Source organism: Gossypium arboreum, chromosome 12, assembly GCF_025698485.1.
Source record: "Gossypium arboreum isolate Shixiya-1 chromosome 12, ASM2569848v2, whole genome shotgun sequence".
Taxonomy (NCBI): Eukaryota; Viridiplantae; Streptophyta; class Magnoliopsida; order Malvales; family Malvaceae; genus Gossypium; species Gossypium arboreum.
This window is the reverse complement of record NC_069081.1, coordinates 89,830,480-89,836,512: the sequence shown is the minus strand read 5'-3', so window position 1 is coordinate 89,836,512 and position 6,033 is coordinate 89,830,480.

Sequence of the window (6,033 nt, the reverse complement as noted above, 5' to 3'; positions counted from 1 at the left end):
ATTAGACCATTGATGAAAAACATATAGATATTTTTGGTGAGTCATCCATGGAAAAATTAAAAAAGGGCAAGGACTAAATTGGAAATTGAATTAATTAATATATGTTAAATGATTAAATAGAATAAAACCTATTTTATATCATCATCTTTTCCATAAAATACATGGAAACCCTAGGAGAGAGAAAGGAAACTTTTCAAGCTTGAATTGGTAAGTTCCATGTCCCGTTTTTAGTAATTTTTCTATTTTTGAAATCGGAAAAGCTTAATTTCTCTATTTGGGGGATTAATTTGAAAAGAAATCAAGGTTTAGAAAATCCTCCATGGATAAATATGTTGTAAATTAAATGATTATGGTAGAAAATGAAAGGTTATTGGTAGATTAACAACTTTTACAAAGTAATTTTTAGTGAAAACATGTGTAGAGACTAAATTGAAAAATGATGAAATTATAGGAAAAATTCTAAAATTTATGAGATAAATGTGCTATAAAAGTTGTATTAAAATTTTTATTAGGCTTGGAATAAGGAGTAAATTGCATGAATTCCAATTTCCAAGCCTAGGGACAAAATTGAAATTAAATAAAAGTTTGGGGGCAAAATGGTACTTTTGCCTAGAATGTGAAATGGGCTTGATTGAATGTAGAAACCATAAAATTGATGATTAAATTTATTTATATAGATTCAAAAGTGTCTAACAAAGAAAAAGATCGAGGAAAAGAAAAAGTCTCGAATTATAAGATACGATTAATTGTCGAGGTAAGTTTGTATAACTAACTTAAGTATGAAAATGTATTGTTTGTTTGTGGATTTGTGTTAATTGTGATATGTAAATGACATGTATTTGTAGTATGAAATTTTTGATATATGATATGTATAATTGATGAAAAGGAGTAAAATCCATTCGAATATTGATTTCCGATTGGACAGGTGATTACCGTTGTAAATGAGATCCTGTATGCGTTGCAGTAAAGGTTATCCGAAAAGGTGATTCTTAATCTCATTATGAAAAGGAAATTGACCCGAAAGGGGTAACAACTTGAAAAGGATATATGTACCTAAATGGTACACTTGAAAGGTTATATACACTTTGTGTGTACAATTTGAAAAGGCTAAGTACACTTTGTTTATACAACTTGAAAAGGATACGTACACTTTGAGTGTACCACTTGAAAAGGGAATATACACCTTGGGTGTACGACTAGAAAAGGTTACGTCCATCGGAAACTCAATAATTCAATGGAAATAGTTTAATAAGTGATATAAGAAGAAATGATATGATGAGCTCAATTATGCATATTAGTGTTTTATACTAACTTATTGAATTGAATGATTGTGAATAGGCATTATTTGCTAAATTGGCAAGTAGATAGATGATTTGTTTATTGTGTTATTATTGCTAAATATGACTGGTAAGTGTAGTTTTGGTTATATGAACTTACTAAGCATATAATGCTTACTAGGTTTATTTTTCCTTATTTAATAGTGCTCGAAGCTCGTGAAGGTTGGATTCGAGTCGGAGCAATCATCACACTATTAACTCCTTGATCTTGCTATAAATGATGAATTTATTTTGATATAATGGCGTGTATAGGCTGGTTTGATCAAATGGTGGATTGATAAGTTGGTTTGTAATCTAGCCATTGGAATGGCTAGTAATGTGTATTTTGATGATGATATAATATGGTATTATATGATAAATATTATATGCTTGTTAAGTTAATTAACATCTTTCATGAAAACATAAATTGCCAAAATTTGTAAAGGTAAGTCTAAATGTATGTTTGGAGTTAGAAATATATCAACTTCAATGATGGAAATTGGGTGGAATTGGTTGGTATATGTATGTGAATTTTTGTGTAGGAAAATGGTTAAGATTGGGGTGAAAAATGGGGCTAGGAAATTGCCTTATTTTGTCCACACGGGTTAGACACACGGGCGCGTGTCAAGGCCGTGTGTCCTCTGCACCTTAATTTAGCAAAACAGAATGCTTAAAATTGGCCATACAGGCTGAGACATGGCTGTGTGTCTTGGCCGTGTAAGGGACACGGTCTTGAAACATAGGCGTGTGTTCTGGCCATGTAAAATCTGCAGTTATTTTTGGGAAATTAATTTGTCACACGGCTTAAGCACATAGGCGTGTGTCTTGGTCGTATACCCCTAATTTGTTAATGACGTCATAAACAAAGAGTTACACAAGCAAAGGACACGGATGTGTCCTGAGTCACACAGGCGTGTACGACCACATGGCCTGACCACACGGGCGTGTGTGGTACTATTCATAAATGAAATTTTGTGAATTTTGTGAAATGTTTTATGAGGTTTCAAATTAGTCTCGATTCGATTTTAATGTTTGTATTGGGCCTAGAGAGTCCAAATTAAAGGATATTATACTAAATCTCAGAAAAAGAATAGTAAAATATATATTTGATCTGTATATGTTCTGTGTTTATAATTAATACTCTGTAACCTTGTTCCGGCAACGAATACTGGTTAGGGGTGTTACAGTCAAGCCACGAGTTGATTATTTCTTGTCTTTTTGTCGAAAATTGATAATTCAGTCTAAATTTACGCTCATTTCATTCCATTTCATTTTCTGCATCATTTTAATATGTTTACTTTATTGGTTCGAGTCTTTTAATATATCTTTGTATTTTGCATCACATAATCGGTCGATTTAACCCTTTTAAGTGGGAGTGAGAAACTATTCCTTCGTGAGGTCTTCACTTCGGTATAGGATATCGGATCACGTTCGGGATAAATCCGAACCTATGTCTTTGGGAGATTTTCATCTCCGTATAGCCATAAGGAAATGTATTCTCCTAAACTAAAATCGGTTCGTATGAGCCTATAATAGGTGAGGATCGAGGAATTTGCCAGTTCAGGTACCCTTACGTGCCTTAAGTGCCTGCCCTAGGTAGAACCACACCAAACCCCTAGAGGTCATCCAAATAGGTGCTCTAGTTGTTATTTATGTTTTTGTACTAACGTATTTTCTTTTGTTTTGTTATGATTGCATTGCATTTTCATCATAGAAAAGAGGTGTTGATTCACGTTCAGTTGCTAAATAGAGAGCTTGTCATGGAAAATGGATTTCTTGATAAAGTGGAGGATAATACGACCGTCTGAATATGGTTCAAGTAAATACAACCAGAGAAGGGTGATAGTTTAACGGAGAAGTACATGACTTTGATTTGTTGCTCGAGGATTCAAGTCAACAAAGATTATTCGAGAGCCATTAACGTCCCAATTTTCTTAAAGAAGCTAACAATCATCACGAGGATGAGTGAGCAATGGGTCGCAGCTCAGATCAAGCAAAAAGGAACTAGTAGAGGCATCCATTGGAAAATTCGCGAGATTTGATCTTAACATTCGGATATGAAGAAAATGATCGATGTCTTCGCTTTGAGTATTAGGGCAAGGCTGTATATGTAATCCATTTTATGTAAAGAAATTTGTTTTCTAGTAAAGTTGTTCTAACAGAATTGAATCAGAATTAATGCCTCTTTTTGCATTCATTTCATGCATTTACATTACATTGTATAATATGCATTAAATTTCACGAAAAGACCTTAATTAAACGAAATTATTTTAGTTAATCTGGAAACCAACAAGATTCAATCAACCGAACATTGTTATAGTACTTGTGCCAAAACCAAATAAATGGACCAAAGATTGGAACAGTTTCAAAAAGAGATGCAAGACCAGTTACAAGCGCAACTGTAATAATAGTTAGCGAAAGTACAACAGGAGATGAGGGATCAGATATTGGAATCCCAAAGAAACATGATGAGTGAATTGGCGCAGTTACTGACTGGATAACATGAAAAAGGAAAGAGCATTGCGGTCAACTCAGGGGATAATAATGAAGATCCTATTTATCCCTCAGTTTTTACGCCAATAAATGCCCAGGCACAACCATAAATGTACCCATAAAGGGCACCCGTTACAATCAGACCCCAACAATATCAAATCGGTACCTTGCGCTGATGAACTACCAAACAGGCTCAGGTTCCAATTCGGGGGATAATCCAACCCATCCTGTTGCTCCTGATTTGGATGACATGGCAAAAATAGAAAAAGTAAGAGTGGAATTGCCAAAGCAACTTGAAGATCGATGTAGATGGTTGGAAAAAAAATTCAGATCAATGGAAAACATTGATTATCATTACGAAATTGATGCCAAAGACCTGAGTTTGGTCCCGGATTTGGTGCTCCCCCCAAAGTTCAAAACTCCAGAGTTTGAAAAATATAATGGGACTAGTTGTCCAGAAGCTCATATCACCATGTTTTGTGGAAGGATGACAGGATATGTCAATAATGATCAACTGTTAATCCATTGCTTTCAAGACAGTCTAATAGGGTCAGTAGCTAAATGGTACAACCAACTGAACCGTGCCAAAATCAATTCGTGGAAGGACTTGGCACAGGCTTTTATGAAGCAATATAGTCATGTGACGGACATGACACCCGACAGAATCACATTGCAGAATATGGACAAAATGCAAAATGAGAGCTTTAGACAATATGCTCAAAGCTGGAGAGAAGTGGCGATGCAAGTCCAGCCACCTCTTCCAGAGAAAGAAACTACAATACTTTTCATCAAATCTTTGAAGGCCCCAATCATTAATCATATGTTGGGAAGCGCTACCATGAGTTTATCAGATATAATAATGCCCGGCGAGATAATTGAAAACGCAGTAAAAAGTAGGAAGATAGATGCAAGGAAAAGTGCCAGAAGATCAACCCCGAAGAAAGATGAAAATGAAGTGAATAACGTGAGCGTGTTTAATAAAGGGTGTAATAGGCCTAATTTGCCCGGGCCCGTGAAAACCGAAAAAACAGAAAAAAAAAAACCCAAACGCAAAAATAATAATAAACCAAATAGAAATAAAATAATAAATTAAAATGTTTATGGATCTAAAGACCATCTACAATTCATTTAGCCCAAAAATAATAGCATAAACAAACACCCAAAATCCCTTAACCCAATTAAAATGTTTCAGGAGGCTCAAGCTCGGAATGAAGCCTTGGAGAAAAATCTGTTAGAGAGTAAGAATGAAAAAGATGAATTAAGAGCCAGAGTAGCGGAACTTGAGAGATCTCTGTGTTTATACCGGAATCGTAATTCTGTGACAGAGTTGAAAGAAAGATTAAGTAAGATCGAGGAGATGAAAGGGAAAATAGAAGAGTTAGAGATGGCATTGCAAAGTTGTGAAATAAGGATTGGGTTCTTGGAGGCAAATGAGGAGCAATGGAAGGGTCAGCTTCATCACTCTCAAGACTAAGTTAGAAGCAGGGATTACATCATGGGAGAAGCTGTAACACAAATTCGAGAAGTAGCTGATTACTTGCAGTCTTTGGCGATACAAGCGGATGTATTAAGTGTGAAGCATGAGTTAGAGTCAGACAAGGGACAGGAACTAGCTTCATTGCTTAGAAAAATTAAGGCTCTGAGCATTAGGGTGAAGCCTTATTTGTAACTCAGTTTTATGTAAAGAATTTTATTTTCTAGTAAAGTTTTCTACATGGAATTGAATCAGAATTGACGCCTCCTTTGCATTCATGCATTTGCATTGCATTACATCATATGCATTAAAGGCTATAACAAGGTTCTAATTAATTAAAAACTATTTCAGTAATCTGAAAACCAACAAAAACACACCAAATATGCATCTTTACGGTACAAGGAAAAAGACTAAGTCAATGGACAAAAGGCTGGAAAAGTTAAAGCAAATGCAAAAGGATATGCAACAGCAAATGCAATCACAGATGTAAGAGCAGCTGGCTAAGATTTAGCAAGAGATGAAAGAACAAATGATAGAGTCCCAAAGAGAGATGATGAGTCAGTTGTCCCAATTGCTGATGGGAAGAGTGGATAAGTGTAACACCCTCTTTACCCGAGACCGTCGCCGGAGTCGAGCACGAGGCATTACTAAACTTATTTGAGCACTTAAACAAATTCAAACAATTTATATCACACTTTCCAGACAAGCTGTCCAAGCGTATTCTGAGGCGCAAAAAAAAATCATATCTCG